General features: G+C 43.7%; 1 protein-coding gene across 7 annotated transcripts in view; it reads left to right on the top strand.

Moving 5' to 3' along the window:
- Positions 1-2,886: 2,886 nt before the first annotated feature.
- PHLDB2 (pleckstrin homology like domain family B member 2) overlaps positions 2,887-19,173 on the top strand; it is a 234,285-nt gene continuing 217,998 nt past the window's right edge. For 5 of the 7 annotated variants that reach the window (XM_065913486.1, XM_065913490.1, XM_065913489.1 and 2 more), the window contains exons 1-2: positions 2,887-3,128; positions 10,523-10,769. The gene's annotated coding sequence lies outside the window, so the exon portion shown is untranslated. The remainder of the gene's footprint in view (positions 3,129-10,522; positions 10,770-19,173) is intronic. The other 2 variants (XM_065913484.1, XM_065913483.1) reach the window with 1 other exon arrangement.

Raw genomic sequence — 19,173 nt, 5'->3', positions numbered from 1 at the left:
CCATGGAATTCTCCAGGCAAGAATACTGGAGTGGGTTGACATGCCTTCTTCCAGGGGATCTTCCTGACCCAGGGATTGAACCCTGGTCTCTTACATTGCAGGCAGATTCTTTACCATCCAAGTAAGCAAATATTAAATAGCATTTTGTTTGTATTGTATTTATCTTTTTTAATTTTTTTGCATTGTATTTATTTTTGTGGTTGCCTTCTCTTTGTATCAAGTGATCAGGGTTTTTCAAAAGGGATATAAAATTACCTTTCAAATTAAATTTGCATTTTTAAGAGTCCTCTATGAAGAAGCTATTAGAATGACCTAAATTTATGTTCTTTTCCAGGCTGAAAAAAAATTACAATTGATTCTACCACACTTTTGCCAAGAATTGGGTTTGGCTGGGCTCTTTTTGGTTGAACATCTTTAACTCACTAACTAACTATATAAATAAACTGCTATTTGAGATAGGAAATCACCTCTTTTTTTGTAAGGGAACTTTCTTCATGTTTCCTGCAGAAGTCTGTGCTCAGACTATCCTCTCTCCACACGGTCCAGGGCAGTAGTTTAAACTCAGGAGAGAAAGGTTTGGGGGTCACTCAGTTCCCCGGACAGCTGTACGCAGTCAGCACTCAATGCAGAGACCAAATCCCATTCCTCCGACTTGGAAAGTTTCCTTTTCTGTGTCTCCCTGAACTTGAGATGCCCGAGTATCCTGGATTTTTGTTGTGGATTCTCCCCCTGCCCTGCCCCAAAGGAATTCTCCTTGATCAGCAGTATGTTCTTTGTTTACCCCTCTGCAGAGCCGCTCACTTTGACTAAAGGAGTGTTATTATCTTTAAGACTTGAAACCTTTCATTCTCAGGGTGGAGGGTTGCAGTGGAGGGATCGTGGCCAAAACCCATGTGCCTCAAGCCTCACCCGGGATGGGTGGCCTGGGTGAGCGCCAGGAAACCAAAGTGCTGCTCAGTCCAGGATGTTTGCACAGCTGGGCAGAGTCTGGGGACAGGATGGATGGAGAAGGGAGCCCAAGAAGTGTCAGCCTCTGTCCAGTAGCATCGTGCCATCCAGGGATGCCTTGGGCCAGCACATGGCTTTAATCTAAGGGGACTGGGGTCTAAAGAACAAGATCTATCCTGTGGAGAAAGGCCCTGAGAAGCTGGGCGCTTGCTGAACAGGGAGGCCACTGAAAGTGCTTCTTTGTTTAACCTGAAAATATCTCTGCTTTTTTGGCCTGAAGACTTTCCTCCCTGATCCCCAGGGGGTGTTTTCTCAATCAGGGCCCAGAGAGTTTCATTTCTAGGTCTCTGTGAAATGTGATATTAGATTGCCTTTTACAAAAGTATCCCCCACCAGCAACCAGTGGGTGTAGAAATAACTTGCCACACATCAGAAAAGATTGAGAGAAATGTGACAGTGATATTTATGACTGAGATTTTAGGATCTTATGACTTTAGATGTGGAAAGGACCAGAGAGCATTTGTCTCAGTGCTAACATTACAGGACAGAAAACAAAACCAGAGGGAGCGCCACCTGGCCTGGGGCAGAGCTGGCAGTAGAATCTGGTCTCTGAGCCCTTTTCCATCGTTTTTCAACTGCCCCCCGAGTGCCTAACGTGCAGGAAAGAACCAGAACTCATGCGCTGCCATTTCAAGCAGGTAGATCATGGTAATGAAAAGCATTCTCATGTGGAATGGGATGCTAAGTGAGCGAGTGAGCATCATGAAGAGCCTTTCTGAGAGAATCTGTATTCATTTCATATTGCTATGATAACAAATTACCACCAACCTAATGGCTCGTGTGCTGTGTACTAAGTCACTTCAGTCGGGTCCAGCTTTCCACGACCCTATGTACCATAGTCCGCCAGGCTTCTCTGTCCCTGGGATTCTCCAGGCAAGAGTACGTGACTGATTCATGTCAGTGTATGGCAAAAACCACTACAATATTGTAAAGTAATTAGCCTCCAACTAATATAAATAAATGAGAAAAAAAAAAAAACTTGTTAAGCAAGTAGAACATATGTTCTCACACAAACAAAGAAGTAAATATGTAAGGTGACAGAGCTATTAACTAACTCAATTGGGGAAATCCTCCCACAGTGTGTGTGTATATATATATATATCAAATCATGCTGTACACGTTACCTTATAATTTTGTCATACCTCAATAAAGCTAAAAATACATACACATATGTCTCACACACACACACACACACACACACACACACATGCAAAGAATCCTGGAGCGGATTCCCATGCCCTCCTCCAGGGGATCTTCCCGACCCAGGGGTCAAACCCGCATCTCTTACATCTGCTACATTGGCAGATGAGTTCTTCACCACCAGTGCCTAGGAAGCCCTAAAATCCTGACTAGACACCTATTCATTGCCTGACCATTACCCCTTTGAGCCTCTGTCCCCTCATCCATAAAAAAAGAATAAAATCTCAAGGTTATATTTTTAAGGATTTGTGGCAATATAAATAAAATGCCTAAACTATAGTACAACCTCAGTAAATGATAACCATACTTGTTCAAGGTACTTCCAGATGATTCTCCCCGGAGAATCAATAAAAGGCATTTGCTTATTAAATTCCAAAAAGTTTGATAAAGGGACCTCCATATTCCCTTCTGACATTGCTAAAATAAAAAGGAATGAAATAGAAGGGATTTTCCTCCCAGACATGCTTGCCCTGTCCACTTCACAGAGCCGCCTGTAAGGTATTCGCTCACCTGGATTGTCAAATATCTAACAGAGCCTGCCTTTTGCCCCTGCGGTGCTGCTATCCAACGTCACTCAGTCTCTGGCTGGGTCTGAGCAGGGCTGAGAGTCTGACCTGGGATGTAATGATTGGCCAGTCGGGGCAGCTGAGGCCAGCACGGGATCCCGCCCTCATATCTGTCAGCATACCTGGCTGCAAGCAAGTTACCGCTCGTGACCACTCTCTGAAGGAGCCAGAGAGGCCAGGAAGGGAAACGGGGGGACATCTAAACTTGTGCTTGGAGAGAACGTAGAAGCCTGTGTCCACGCTTCTTCCAAACATCCCAAAATCTCCCGCAAAGACTAGAGCAGTAGCAGACCACCACCGCTGAAGCAGGAAGGAAGCCGAGGGAAGAAACCAGACCGAGAAGCAGCAGTCAAGGTAAGCGCTCTGTCTGCTCACAGGCACTTCCCTGAAGACCACAAAGCTAGCCCTTGATCCAGCCTGTAGCCAGAGCATCTCATGACGTTCTGCTGCAGATGAGGCCAGGGTGTGTGTGTATCAGGCTAGTCCAATCATCTGCCCACTAACGTGTTCTGAAGGATGGGCTGTAATTTTCTTCCAGTTCCTCTCTCCTTTGAGAGTTGTTGTTGCTCTACATATTTCAAAAGACTTTTAATCTTTCATTATAAAAAAAATCCTATTTATTGAAATTTATTGAAATTCTTCCATTGGTCATGACTTTGTTCCAGAATTTTGCTTGCCTGGATTCAAGACACACCAGAGAGGACAGTTAGCGATTACTCTGAGGACCACACTGTCCCTGCAGACTGTCAACTCAAACGGCAGGTCTCTCAGGGGGCCCTGTGCTCGGCTCTGCTCTGGAACCTAGGGAGTTAAAAGTCTGGAAATTGCTGGAGCAGAATCAAGCCTATTTACCTAAGCTGATCACCCCAGGCAGCAGGTCAATCATTTACTGATACCAAGCTGTTTCCTGCCTTCAGGATCAAAGCCCTTGCTTGATTCTCTTTGCATGATTCTCTCTAAAGAATAGACAAGAGGCAGCATAGAAGGTATCTTTCTCTGAAGTTGTAGCCTGTATTCTTTCCAGACCAGAGAACATTTTTATCCTGCCCAGAGTAGTACATGTCACAGGGCCCTTCTCAGCTCAAGAATAAACAAATGTGAAAAAGATTCACACACAAACCGGATATCTGGTACCACCTCAGATATAGGAGCTTGTGGCTGTGGAGAAGCGTCTCCTGCTGCTGGAGGTTTATAAGAGAAAACAGACTAGCTCTAGAAGAAGTTATTCTAGTGGGGGACTGAGGTTGTTATATAATTCTCAAAAAGCATGGACCGTCTCCCTCCAAGCGCACATTCTGGAAATACGCTATTCTTAGTGAGCATGACCCGCTCTTCTCTAGGTCTGAATGTCACTTGTCTTAGAAATACCGTCCTGTCGTCACTGCACACGTCTGGCAGTTCTGTGTAGGCTCCTGGTTCTTTTAGTTATCAGAAACCTGGTGATAAGGAGGCCCTATTTTTTTTTTTTTTTTTTTGAGCTGCCTTTGGGGAAGGAGTTGGGCCATGTGTGAGACCAGGCAATGTTGGATACTACTCTTGTCAGGCATTCTTGGAACTGAAATGATCCCCGTGTGAGGTTTGTGACAGAAGTTTTAAGTGGCTCCTGCGGTTAACTCAAGGCAGGAGTTGAGGCCATTGAGAGTGCAGGCCAGGCAGAAACCCCATGTGTGATTTTGGATGAATCTAGGGCTAACTCCCGGGAATGTTCTGGAAGAGTTATGAGAAACTGATAGGTTTCTGTGACAATGTTATGCTCAGTAAACTGTGAAGTGCACATCTGGCCAGTTTCCAGAATTCTTGGAGACATGATGGGGTGGTTTGAAAGAGGGAGGAGGCTGTCAGCCTTCAGAGGCGTTGGCCAGACTCACCCACAGTCCTGAAGCTCGTGTTTCCCACGCTGCATCTCACCTGTCCTTTCTGTGAAGCGTCGGGCTTGAGACCAAAATGCTGGTGGCCCCTGGAGAGCGCACCCAGCTTTTCTTCCCACTTCATGCATATTGGATGTATTAAGTGGTGGAAGACTATTCTTGAGGCTGACTAGATTATATAGACAGTATTATTCCTTTGACATGTCAGGAGGTAGAACTCAGAAGATAATTATTTTGCCCAAGTTCAGTCAATCACAGGCTGAGCCAGGTTCTACTCATTTTTGCCTCATTCCCAACCCACCGTGTTCCCAAGTGGTCATGGAATTAAGCACATGTAGGAGCTTAAACTGGGGAGTCACTGGGGAAAGCAAGCTGACTAACAGTCCCCGGCCCACGGGGTACCGCTATAACCAAACGGCCAGCCGTTGACCGGACCTTCTTTGAGGAGGGGGAGGGGGAGTGGGGGAGGAGCAAAGGGAAGTGTTTCCAGTCCTGTGGCAATCACTGGAGTCCTGCATGCATCCTAAAGAAACCTAGGCAACTCTCAGGCTAGGTCTCTGCCCCTGTCTCTTCCAGAGATTCACGAGCCCCAAGCAAAGTACAACATCTGCACCATTTCCGGAGAAAGAAATTACACCATCTTAATCTTTCTCTGGTAACTCAAGGATTTAATTACTCTCTCACTTTGCCTCGCTAATATCCACTCAACTGAACCCAAGAAATGTAGATAGAATGAGGCTTGCACTATTTTTTCAGATACATCCTAATAATTAAATTGGCTGTCTGGCAGACATTGCAAAGCAGCCACAATTCCTAAGCATTTACAAGATCAAGGTAAAGGAATGCCATCATGAGACGAGGTTGGTTAACAGAGAGTTTCATTTCTTTTACTGACCCGCCTCATACATACCTAAGAGTGTGACAGCAAAGGCATTGAGAACAGAGGTTGCATCAGCAAGTCCACTGAACGCCCTTTTCTAAAGCATCTGGCCCCACATGAGCTCTGCTCACATACTATCATTTTTGCTAACTAGAACACTGGGATAAAGAGAAAAGCTGAAGCTGAAATAGAGGGACAAATAGCAACATTTTACCTTTATCTGGTGCTTCTTAGGATCAAGAATTGAACTATTGCTTTTATCTTTTTTTTTTCCATTTAATTTCTTTAACAAATTTACATACTTGCTCAAGTCACAGAGCTAGTGAGAGGAGGTAAAATTTAAGTTGGAGTCTGACTCCAAGACCCATGTTCTCTACACTCTGTTCTGGGAAAAATACTCACCAAATAGTATCTGTACTATTTGTATTTTAAGTGTAAAAGACTCAGGAGTCCTCTCTAAATTATTTGCTTGGATCCTCAGAGTACATATTTATGGCACCTCCACCTCCATGGTGTCTTTGATTCTGTACAGGCATAAAAATCAATATCACAGTGGTTTTCCTCTCTTCCAGAAAAGTAACTACAACACATGCACCTGAACAGTTGCCCACATGTTAGTCCATTAATCTCTTTCTGAAACTGTGAGAGAAAATTGTTCCTCTTTCCTGGTTCACAAGCATTGTTTAGTTTGCTTGATTTTAATGTAGCACACAAATTTTTCACGTGTTATACTAGGAATTTTTTTGAAGTTTATTTCTGCAGTCAGATTTCTGTCTTTGAGAAAGCTAAGTATGTCAAAACTTTCCAATATGGTTTTATTTAATCTTCATAAGAGCCCTGTAAGAGGAGAGTCATTTTCCAATGATATCCTTTGAGATAAGGACCCTGAGACTCACTCAAGGTGAGTGCCCTTCTCAATATCACTCAGCAGGCAAGTCCTGGACAGCTCGGGACTCCAAATTCTTTGCTCTTGTTTTTTTCTTTTACCCAAACAGTTCTCTGGATTCCTAGGGCTTACAAATGGTAGGAATGGAATACACAGCTATTTTCAGAAATTAAAAATGCTAAATGACTACACAGTCTGTTCCCTGGCTGCAGAGACCCACTCAGATAGCGACTGCTTGGGGCTAGGGTCACTGTGGTAGTATTGCTATTCTAATTAGATTTTCACTGAGTTTTGGAAAGAAGAACCAAGTCTTACTTGATAAAGTCTGCCTCTAAGGCAAAAACCATTCAAACCCATGTGTCTATGAGCAAAGGAAGAGCTCAAAAGATTCTTGCTCAGAGAAGCAGGGGTAACAAGTCACTGTCCCTTAACCTGCTCCGGGCCTGGGGACGGGGTACGTGTGTATGGCCTATAGCAACCCCATGGTGTCTCTTGATATGCACCATTCCTTTCTCGGTTAACTCCGTGACCAGACGGATGTCTCACGGGTCAAGCAGTTGCCAAATGATAGGAAACCTAAGGGGATTCCCTGGTGGCTCAGATGGCAAAGAATCTGCCGGAAATGCGGGAAACCTGGGTGTGATCCCTGGGTCGGGAGGATCCCCTGGAGAGGGGAATGGCCACCGATTCTAGCATCCTTGCTGGAGAACTCTATGGACAGCGGAGCCTGCTGAGCTACAGGACTGCTCTCAGTGAGTCAGACGCTGCTGCGCAACTAACACATGCACTCACAGGGAGCCTAAGGAGGTCCCCCTACAGGCTGAGACTCCATCCTAAGTGCAGTCCCAATAGCTACAGACGCCAGCTAAAGTTACGGGAGGAATTCTTGTGCCTGTAACTTCACTTCAGTCCTAAAATGCTCCGGTGTGGCAGTCTTGTCCACATCCTGGCTGTGGGATTAATGTGCATCTTTGTCCCCAACTTGTCCTCATCTCTGTGACCTCAGAGGGGCTAAGAATCTTGGTGCAGGATAACCCATATGATTTGTTCAATGAGAAAACAGAAAAAAACAAAACTTCTGCCCTTTGCTCTACACCAGCTTGAAAATTATTTCCCTCCTTTCTACAGCTCCAAGGTCAATTTTCCCTTGGGAGCAGCTAAGGAACTAAAGGTCACAAAAAGTTGGCAATTCACTGTGCCTTGGAGGGCTTCCCAGAAAGCAAAATGAAAATGAGATTGTTTTCACATAAGACCTCTGTATTTGGAGGATAGGATTCAAACTGTTTGAATCTGCAGTTTCACTGTGCACTTAGGTAACCCCCACAAAGTCCAGTATTGTTTTTTTTTTTTTTTCCCTCAGGCCAAAACAATATCAGAAACACTTCCTGCAGAGAACCCTAACTAGGCAGAATTCTTTTCTGTCATTGCTGGGCTGATGTTTTCAAGGATTCATTTCTTAAGATAAGTCTTATATGGTGCATTTAGCTGGAACCCTTGTTGATTTCCGGATAATGATGGCTGTCATCCACAGGGCCTGTTTTGTGATGATCTCATTAGATTTTACAAGGGAAGCAGCTGAAGACCCATGGTTAGTACATGAGCAGGTAGCAAGAACAGGGAAAAGTCAGAGTCTGCCAAGGGATGTTACAGAAAGCAGGTTTCTTTCTGACCAAAGGAAAACCCATCTCTCAGTTCCAAGGAGATGTACCCTGAAGTTCAAACACATGTTTTTCACAAAATTTAGCTCTGCTTCCTTAATAAGCATTTCAAGTACAGGCAAGAACCAATGGCTAGACTTTCCCAAACCTGACTGTTCTCTACCAAAATTCATCTCTTTTTGTTCCTCTTTGCATAATGGAAATATCCTTGAGAAGAGAGAATATTATAGAATGCAGTTGTATTGGTAACTTGAAAGCCCAGCATGGGCTTTCTGGTCCTGACACCACCATGACTTGCTCTGAGCCTTGGTGCCAATGTCTAAAGCGCTTGCTGAGTGGGCGTGCTGAGTCGCTTCAGTCCTGTCTGACTCTTTGCGACCCCGTGGGCAGTAGCCTGCCAGGCTCCTCTGTCCATGGAATTCTCCAGGCAAGAACACTGGAGTGGATTGCCAGGCCCTCCTCTCTTGCTGGTGACTTAGTTTCAATTCTTTACCATCTACCTCCTCCCTTTGAAGACCCACAAACGTTTATTAACAGTTCTTCATCACTTCTGCAGTTGTCACCCACTCTTTCCCAGAAACACGTTAGAGACTATTTTTGAAACAAGAGTAAGTCATCTTGAAAGTTTTAAACCTTCTACAGGTCTTAAATCAAGCCACAGCCTCCTTAGAGTCTCCTGCTTGGGTCTGTTTGGGTGGATATATATACTTTTAGTTATGTGTACAGTCCTCTAAAGATTACGCGTGCTCAATAAATATTCACTGGTGATGGTAAATTAGTAATTGACTGTAAATTTAGTAGAAAAAGTGATTTATTAAAAAAAAAAAAACACTTTGGCATTTCCGGAGATGACCAAAAAGTAAACTAGAAGTACTAACTGTCTTGGAGGGGTGGAGGGACTGGGGAATCGTGCCTTGGGGGTTACTCTCCGTCCGCCATCTGGGATGGCCGAGCAGTTTAAAGATCCTGGTTGTATTCAATTTTGCTGCTATTATTTGATAATCGTACAATCGTCAGCAAGTCACTTCCGCTCTCTTGGCCTCAATCTCTCTTTTTCAAAAGTAGTTTTTATCATTCTGAATGTCTCCTCTAGTTTTAATATTCTGTCTTCTAAGAAAAACTGGAGAAATTAAGCTGGGAAAGCTCTTTTAAAAATGGACATGGTTGGGGAAAGGAAGGATGGACGAGCAGAGAGTAGCGCTGGCATATACACACCTCCGTGTGTGAAGCAGATCAGCAGTGGGTAGGTGCCCTGTGGCCCAGGGCCCTCAGCCCGGGCGCTGTGATGGCCTGGAGGGATGGGGTGGGGCGGGGCGGGGAGGAGGCTCAAGAGGGAGGGGACACATGTGCTCTCCTGACTCAGGCGGTTAAGAGTCCACCGGCTGGGCAGGAGGCCTGATTTCGATCCCTGGGTCGGGAAGACCCCCTGGAGAAGGGAATGGCCACCCACTCCAGTATCCTTGCTCAGAGAAGCCCATGGATGGAGGAGCCTGATGGGGTACAGTCTATGGGGTTGCAAAGAATCAGATCCAGCTGGGAAACTAAGCACGCATTACTGATTCACGGTGTCACATGGCGGAAACTGACACAAGATTGTAAAGCGAGGCTGCTCCCATTTTTAAAAAAAGTAAACACAAAAATGATCTTTATCTCTCTGGAGCCATCATCCCTACCTCTTAGTAAGTGAATCTGGAATGGGGGTGGGGCAGTGAGAAACCTCAGAGATGTAAGCCCGAGGTTGTTACAACCTGGAGAGGCCAGCGCTGAGCTTTCCCGGGGAAGGAGCCCACTCACCTAGGAGAAGGCAGGGACTCACACCAGACTTCTCCATGCAGCTGCGACCCTGGCACCGACCCTCAGCTGTACGTCACCTGCGTGTCATGAATGTGAGTTCCAGAGAGCGGCAGTCACGGCTGTTATCCTCCCTCTGTAAACAAACAGAGGTCCTTAGAGCTGCCGTGACTTGCCCAGGGTTACAGAAGCGTGGCAGTGAGTCAGATGGAACGGTGTGTGTTTGGGGAAGGGGGTGAAGTTATAAGCGAAAGGCAGAAGATTCAGGGACATATCTGCACCTCCTCTGAAGCTCACAGAACAACGGTCCAGGGCTGGGGATGAGCTTTACGTTGGCTGTGGGTCCTGAAAGCATCTCTGACCTCCTGCCCCTCCCGACGCCACCTCAGCAGCCTGCCCAGGGTTACTCACCCAGGTTCTGGCTAACTGGACGCCTGTGCTCATGTCTCTTCTTGTAAGTTTCATGTAAGGCTATTGTAATGAAGAGGAGGCACAAGGAGGAAGAGGAATGAATCAAAGATCTTCCCCGAGGCCTCGAACCAAAAGGGTGGTTTTCTCTGGAGAGGTTCTGATTTTCCTCTTATATTTTGCAGAAATGAATGTGCATCAGGATGACTGACAGAATTATGATGTTTATTCCAAGCACTGATTTTTTTTAACCTCAGGTTATTTTACTCTGCTCTACTTTTCCTATAAAAAAGAAAGAATAATGCTTGCTCACTGTGACATTGTATGAGAGAAAACCGCCCAAGGCAGTACTGTTCAAAGGAAATTGCTAATTGCACCAAGCACCAAAGCATGATGGGAAGTTCTCATAAAGGATGTGTGCAGCATACTAGCCCACACTGGGCCACTTCATCGCCGCAGAGCATGCCCAGGGAGCTCTCAGGCCCTGAAGAATCACTCTCGAAAGTAAGTAATGGCAAAAATCCTTGATCCAACAAGAAAAACACTCAAAGAAATTGGGAATCAATGGTCTGATGTTTTGGTAGCAGTCAGAGACTGCATCACTTTGTGACCAATTTTCTTTCATTTTTAAAGATGAGAGAGGGAAAGACAGCATTTATAATCACTAAGGGATATCTGGTAGTTTTCCAGGTGATGAGGGAATGGCCTGAATTCAGTCAGAATAGACCAGTTTCCTGGCAGCATCCTCAAGTGACTATTATTCTCAGCAAAGATCTTCTGGAGTTTTCACATTTCTCAGTTTTGACTCTATTCCTTGTATCCTTCCTTCTTCTTAGGTAGCCTTTTGGGGAGAAGAATGGGTAGCACAATAAATAATTCTTAGTTGATAGTCTACATAGGCTACACTAACTTTCTAGAAGTCGCAAAACAAACCATCCAAAGTCGCCCTTGGGTTGCCCACCACGTCTCTTCAGCTCAGGCAGGACAGGAAGTGGGCAGATCCATGATTCAGCCGTGAACTATCCGTCAGTGATGCCCGAGAGCCAAAACAGCTCATGATTCCAACAATCAATGTCAATGTCAAATTTAGCTGAAATGTAGACCTCAATGTGCTCATATCAAGTTCAAAAAAAAAAAAAAAGTGGGCAAGGTGCTGAAATATGGGTCAATTTTAAATATCCTCTAATATTTATGACCAAGTAACCAAACAACAGTTGTCTTTTTTTCACAGTCACAGTTTTTTACTTTATTTTTTATAATCAGTGAGCACAGTATCACTTCTTGAATTGAATGAATTTCTAATACTAGACAGGAGTCTCTAGACCTGCTACTTTTCTAGCAGGAGGAAAAGCATTTCAGAGCGTGAAGCAACATGAAACTCTGTCCCCTGCTTTCAGAAAGCCACCTGGCCACATATACACCTCCCTCTATTCCTCACTCTGCCCATCTGTGCCTGAGAGTCTGACAGACAGTGAAGGCAAGGAGGGGCATGGCCAGCAGAAGCTTTCCAGAACATGCGGGAACTGTTCTGATAATCCTGTTTTTCACTGCCCATTACCAAAAAGGGAGAAGGCAGTATTGTGAACAGAGACTTTCCTCCCATAAATCTTCAGGCATGGAGGCACCATGCGTGTTGTTGTCATAGCAGCAGGACAAAAAGAATCTATAAGCTCTGTGTGTGTGTGTGTGTGTGTGTGTACACAATATATGGAAAGAATTTCAATATGAGAAAGGCATTAGATCAATTTTGTGAACAGGAAAATCTTTTGTCTGGACTATTTCTGGGTGTGGGTTCCACAAAATCTAAATACTTGGATAATTTCTGGAATTAATTAGCAAATGTCTGTCCAAGTTGTGGGCTTTAAAGACTTCTATTAATAGCATACCCATTTCTCTAAAATTGCTGCAACATATTTTGATCATTTTTAGAAAAGGCAAAGTACAAGAACCTTTGGCATGTAAAAAATTCTTTTGAGATATCTAAATGAATTTCAGGGTTGGTTAATTATACTGTAGTTCAGATGTCTTCAAGTAACTCTTGGCGTGCTAAATACCATTGCCATCTTATTTTACATAATCTTATAAGTAAGATTAACTAATGAAACTCAAGTAAACTGATCGATTGACACAGTGGTCTGAGCATAATTTGGTTACATACATGCTTAGCCCCCTCTCTAGACATAATCCTTTCTTCTACAGTTAGGCACTCTATGTCTTAATCGCTGTCCGTTCCCTAAGGAGGATTATCTGATAATCACCATTTTCCCTCTTTAAACCACTATCTGTTAAATCTCCAACTGGGATATGACTATCGTCACATGCATTTTCTCCAAATTCCCACTTGCCCCAAGCCAAGGTCATAGCCACCTGTTGGAATCAAGTATTATCCGTCGTTCTAACATAGATCATTTATGGAGTGCCGAAGGTACGCTTGACACAGTGCTAAGTGCTATAGATGCAGAGACGAGCCGCTCACAGTTCTGCCCGGAAGACCAGAACCTCACAGAGCAGAGGGACTAGAAAGGGAGCTGAGGCGGCTAGGCGTGAGGCTCCAGGGACACCGACAACTGAACACAGCGGAGAACAGCTCTGGACGGCGGCTCAGGCAGACTCGCAGAGGCGCTGAGGCCCAAGCGGTGTTCCAAAGAAAAGGAAGTTAGAATCTGCATTCTTCCTTTTTAAGAATTTAGCCTTTGAAGAAAAAGCCACCTCTTTCCAAGGATTTGTCTGGTATCATAAAGAGAAGAAAGTGCAAGAAGGGAGACAGCTGCGGTAGGCATGCTAAGGAAGTTTTGATTGCCCAGAGAAGGAAGGTAAGAGGCTCCAAAGGGAGGCTTCTAACTAAAAGATGAGAACTTTTAGAACCCTGAATCAGAGCCTGTGCCTAACTCATAGCCCTTGAACCTGGAGCCTAATTTGAGGTCATTCTGTGCAGTTCAGGTCCCACTTGCCCTCCCAAGTCCTGGGGACTTTTGCCTGGTGAACGGTAGTGTTGTAAATCTGAATTCCACTCCGTCATGATTTGAATGGCATTTATCCTTTGAGCAACGAAGAGCCAAGCACTGTAGAAATGGCAGCGAGGATTCTGATGTCAGCAGTGGACACCATTTAAGGAAGCTCATAGTTAAAGAACAGAGACGACCCACCCAGGACCCACCCCAACAGCCTCCGTTAACACCCACATCCAACTCCAACTTGAATACCACACATTTTAAGCAAGATACAATCTGGAAGGCAAGCTTAGTAGCTTTCATCCAAGCCTGGTTGGAAATCCTTCTTAAGTTGGTTTAGGTAAATATTTAGTGTGTAAGTGAAAACTTTTGTCATCTTAAAATAATTCACTGGTTTCCTGAAGTTGGGCCAAGAGATTGTTGAGTTGTTAGATTCTTTTAGAAACTCAGATTTTAAAAAAATCAAACTTCTAATGGACCAGCTTTCATGTTTGTTTCATTCTTTCATCTGCGGAAATAAAGAATGTGAGTAAAAGCTAATTTAGAATAGATCTGACTACATAAATACTTAAAACTTCTTTTACAAATATTATATGCAAAGGTAAAAATAGAAACAGTGACCCAGGGAACTGTATTTGCAACATAAATAACAGGCAAAATGTGACTGTCCTTAAAGAGTATTTGCAAACCTGCTAAAGACAATATCCCAGTTGAAAGTTGAGCAGAAAATGAACTGCTAATTCACAAAAGTAGAAGGGCAAATGACCTACAATCATATGAAAAACTGTTTGGCCACATCAAAAATGAAATAAAAGCAAAGTTAAAGAGGGAAGTAACATCTTCTTTGTATAAGATTGGCAAAAATTGAGTAACACCAGGCATTAGAGAGCATGGTGGGGCAGGCACATTCACACACTGCAACGGGGGGAGTATGAATTGCTGCAACCTCTTATTTAAGGGCAGCTTGTTAAACCATATAATGTGGGCAATTTGTGACTTAACAAATCCACTTCTAGGACTTATTTTTAGACAATAACGGAAGAGTGTATTAAAATTTTCCCAGAGTCCACAGATATTTATTTAAGTTTTGTTTATAGCAGCACTAAGTGTTTATCAGAGAGGATTTGGATAAACACTTGCACTCGCATATGAGGACCCTGGGCAGCCGTTTAAAATGATGAGATCCAGGGCTTCCGTGGTGACTCAGGGGTAAAGAATCCGCCTGCCAATGCAAGAGACTGCAGTTTGATCCCTGGTCCAGGAAGCGCCCACGTGCCACGGAGCCACTAAGCCCACAGGCCACAACTGCTGAGCTTGGGCTCCAGGGACCCAGAACCACAGCGACGGAACCCTTGGGCTCAGCTTCTGAGGTCTGCGCTCTCGGGCCCGTGCTGTTCAGCAAGAGTCTTAGTCGCTCAGCCGCGCCTGACTCTGCTGTCCCGTGGACCGCAGCCCGCCAGGCTCCTCTGTCCACGGGGTTCTCCAGGCAAGAAGCCTGCCACACCCTCCTCCTTCACCAAGAAAAGGCATCGCGATGAGAAGCCCTCGCACCGAACCTGGACATCGCCCCTGCTCACCGCAGCTAGAGAGAAGTCCTGTACGGCAACAAAGACCCAGCACGGCCAGAAATAAATACATAAAATTATTTTAGAAAATAAATAGTGAGATCCACCCAGAAGCAGTGGGAGAGCTTGAACTCCGTCATCAGTAGATCCAGGTTTACGTCTTAGCTCTACCAGTCACTAGCTGTGTGACCTTCGGCAAGCCCCTTGACCTCTGTAAGCCTTGGGCATCCTCTTTAAAAATGGGGATAATATTAGTACCTGTGTCCCTGTGTCTTAAGATTGAGGTGAATCAGATGAGAGCATGAAAGTAAAGTCCTTAGCACATCACCCAACACAAGAAAGAGAATTGTTAGTCTAAAGTTTTTGATTCATTACTGTCACTTCCATATAAAATGACAAATTAGAACCAAGATTTTACCTCTTGATCTTCTTAATACTTTACTGAAATAAACATATTTTTTTAAAAAAAGAATGAACTAATAACAGAGAAGAAGACACTATAAGAAAAGAAATGCCTGAATAAAAAAGTTCCCTTAATGATTAAAATTGCTGCTACTATTAACAATTAATAGATGTACTATAAGATATTGTTTAAAAAGCTTTTCAAAATTTAGAGCAAAATGACATGAATGGAGATGCAATAAAAAAGATAATTAGCTATCATAATGAAAATTATAACAACTAACATACACTAAGACCACTTGAATATAGGCTACATGCATATTTACATCCATTGTGTCCATTATTTCAACCAGTCTTCCCAGCAAACCTCTGAAGTAACTAGGGACAGTATTCCCTCTAGATGAAAGTGAAAATGAAAGTCATGTCGGACTCTGTGACCCCATGGACTATAGCCTGCCAGGCTGCTCTGTCCATGGAATTTTCCAGGCAAGAATCCTGGAGTGGGTTGCCATGCTCCCGACCCAGGAATCAAACCCAGGCCTCCTGCATTGCAGGCAGATTCTTTACCATCTGAGCCACCAAGGAAGCCCATTCCCGCTTGATAGCTAGAAAGATGAAAGCATCAAGAAATTAAGGAATTAGCCCCAGCCACATGGCTGGTATATGGAGATTCAGGGGATGCATTCTGCCAGTGTGGTCCCCTGCTGGATCGCGTCTGTCCCCTTGGCATCTTTGCCACACCTGCTAAGGACTTACCTGCATCGCAAAGAAGCAGAAACAGTGTTTCCCAGAGTTTCAGATTAGAGCCTAGAGTGGGTAACTGTGACTTGGAAGGTAGAAGAGAAGAGGCCATTATTCCCTGGGAACAATAGAGGCAGCTATGGGCAGATGCAGGAGCAGAAGATGCCCATGAGATTTCAAGCAACTTCAAGGTGAGCATCTGGAGAATCACACACGTTGGGATCGCAGACTGCGCTAGTCAGTGACAATTCAACAGACTTTCACTCCCTGGCCCTCCCGATGCTTATTCCTTGTATTAAAGCACTGTCTACCGGGAACACACAGAAAGGCTTTGGTTTCTTTGAGCAGACACTGATGATAAAGCTCCCAGATACTGAGATCCAATCCAGGAAGTCCTGCATCCAACTAACAGGTGTCTCAGAAACAGTATATAAAATTAAAAGAAATTATCAAAAAGAATCTTAGTACTGAGAAGTTATGACGCTAAGATTAAAAGGGCTCATTTCCAGCTAAATGAACTAAAAAGAAAAGCAATCTAGGTAGTCTTATGGTATTTTAGAATGCCAAAACTTAAAAGAACATAACTTGCAGAGAGGAAAAATAATAACTACAAGGAATATAAATTAAAATGACTTCTGACTTCTCATCAGTATCACAATATGATAATAGAAGATGTTGGGAAAATGCCTTCAAAGGTCTGAGGACACATGATTTAAACCTGGAAATCTATGCTCAGTCAAACTATAAATCAAGGGTTAGAGCAAAATCTGGATATCTTATAGTTGATAAGACTCTGAAATGTTAACTTCTGTGCACAAGTTTTTAAACAAGGGCAAAATCCTAGCTTGATAAATTTTCTGCATCATGAAAAGCAAAGATATTTAACCATTTTACTACTATGAATTTATTTTCATGAACATTAAAAAGATGGAGCAGAGCAAGCTTCTACCCTTATGCATGCTATTTAAAATAAAGGTGTCGTAGCACTTAGGTATTAAAAGGGGCTTCTCAGGAGGTGCTAGTGGTAAACAACCTGCCTGACAATGCAGGAAACATAAGGGACATGGGTTCAATCTCTGGATCAGGAAGATCCCCTGGAGAAGGAAATGGCAACCCGCTCCAATATTTTTACCTGGGAAATCCCATGGTCAGAGGAGCCTCCCAGGCTACAGTCCATGGGGCAGCAAAGAGTCAGACACGACTGAGTGACTTAACATAGATATTAAAAAGAAATATTTTTAAAAGGTAGTATATGAATACAGCAGGATTGTGAAGATAGCATATGAATGACTGAAGTTTGGGAAACATTTTGGTAAAGTAAATGACTTTCAAATATATTTAGATTTTAAAGACATTGAAGAGCCAAAAGCAAGAACTCATCAGCTGCAGCAACGCCAGGGCAGAGGAGCCTGAGGACCATTATTTGCTGACCACCCCTTGAAGGTAGCTGAGTTTCCATTGCTAAGATTTCCACATCCATCACCTTATCCATGGAAGTCTCTGACTGTCTGGGGTCCTTAGGAAGCCTCTCGTACGGGGAAGAGAATGTGAGAACTGGTTGAACTGAGTGTTCTCACATGCCCACAAGTTCCATTTCTCCCTATAAAGTAATGCATTTAGCAATCTGATCCAAATGCCAGTGTCTTTATTTTTGCTTCCTCCTATTTCCCTCTATTTTTTTTAATCTTTTTAGATTGCATGCTTCTGTGTAATCTCAAATATCCTCACTTGGAGTGAGGAAAAGTTTATCTAAATAATGCTAGTCACACATCTCGATTTCTTGGGCCATTCCCGGCCCCCAGAGCCTGATCATCTACGGCACGAGGACACAGGAGAGCTTCTGGTCCCGGCTTGCTGGGCTCATCGTCAGGGTCCTTAGTGCCCGAACAGACGGTAACTTTGGAGATTTAAGCAGAAAAAGAATGCAATGGAAGTATGTCAGTTCGCAGAGTGGTGAGGAAGGCTAGGGAGAAGCACATGGAGGAAACAGAGGAGGCAAAGCAGAGCCAGGATGGTACCTCAGGACAGTCTGTTCGGGATGCCGACGCTGGCCTTGGCACCACACCCGCCCCTACAGCTCCGCCAGCCACACCTGGACTCGACCTCACTCGACCTCCACCAGAAACATCGACCAGATTCTCTAGGGCCCCTGGATGTTCGCATTCCCCAGTGAAGACTCAAGCAGGTGTAGCTGGTAGCCTGAGCTACCTGTGATCTAGGGAAGGGAGCCTCAGGCCCTCTGGGCCTTGGTTTCCCTACTGAGATCCCCTGACCCAGGCAGTGGGGCAGGCAAACGTCAGGCAAGTCCAGGGCACTCGGTTACCTTCCGAGGCTCTATCAGAGCAGGCTTCTCATGCCCCTCTTTGTCATCACCTCACTGCTCTCATTAAACTGAGCAGTTTACAAATGAAGATATTTATGTTGGATTAATTATATTTATATAATATATAGTTTCTCTTTCAAAGTCAGACTTTAAACACAAGTTTCTCATTTAAAATTGTAGTGTCTTTTTATTTGTACTTCTAAATGAACCCAGACAAGGCTGAGGAGTCTTTCTTGTTAAATTCTATTGGGACATAAGCTGCAAATTCCAAAAAAGGACAAATTCAGAGAGGCTAAATGTTCTAGTGCAATTAACCACAAACAATGTAAGATGCTTACTTTATGAATTCTTGAAGATTTTAAACTGTGATAGTACAAATCCACTGAACTGCTTAATTCAAGAACCCAGTAGAGATCTCTGGTCAATTCTGGTTTTAAAAAAGAAAAATCTGTGATGAAACAAGTACATCTTTCACAGTAATGTACGAAAGATGATGTCGGTATATATAAAAAATAATTAATGTCAGCTGTTGATATTCTTTGTACTAAATTATATTCATAAGCAAGATTTTTATGTTTTATGGGGTCTGACTTCATACTGCCCTGTTGCACTAACATTCCCAGTGTTTACTTTAGTCTCCTTTACATTTACAACATCCTGGAGGGTGGTGGTGCTAAATTTAATTTGTCAACCTATGTTAATTTTACAAGGATCCAGATCAAACTGCTGTATAAACAAGAACTGCCTTGCAGAGGCTTTTGGTGATTAAACAGGAGAAGTTGCAGCTGAACTAAAAAATAAGCTGCCAGTGTATTTTTCATTTTTCCCCCTATAATTTTAATGGCTCAAATGAAAGAGCTGTTTTACTTTAACAATAGCGTCCTTGTTAAAAGTCCTTTAGAGAGCTGTTACACCACCCTGAAGCT

The sequence above is a fragment of the Muntiacus reevesi genome, chromosome 21 (assembly GCF_963930625.1).
Source record: "Muntiacus reevesi chromosome 21, mMunRee1.1, whole genome shotgun sequence".
NCBI classification, from domain to species: domain Eukaryota; kingdom Metazoa; phylum Chordata; class Mammalia; order Artiodactyla; family Cervidae; genus Muntiacus; species Muntiacus reevesi.
This window is presented reverse-complemented; position numbering and strand designations above follow the sequence as displayed.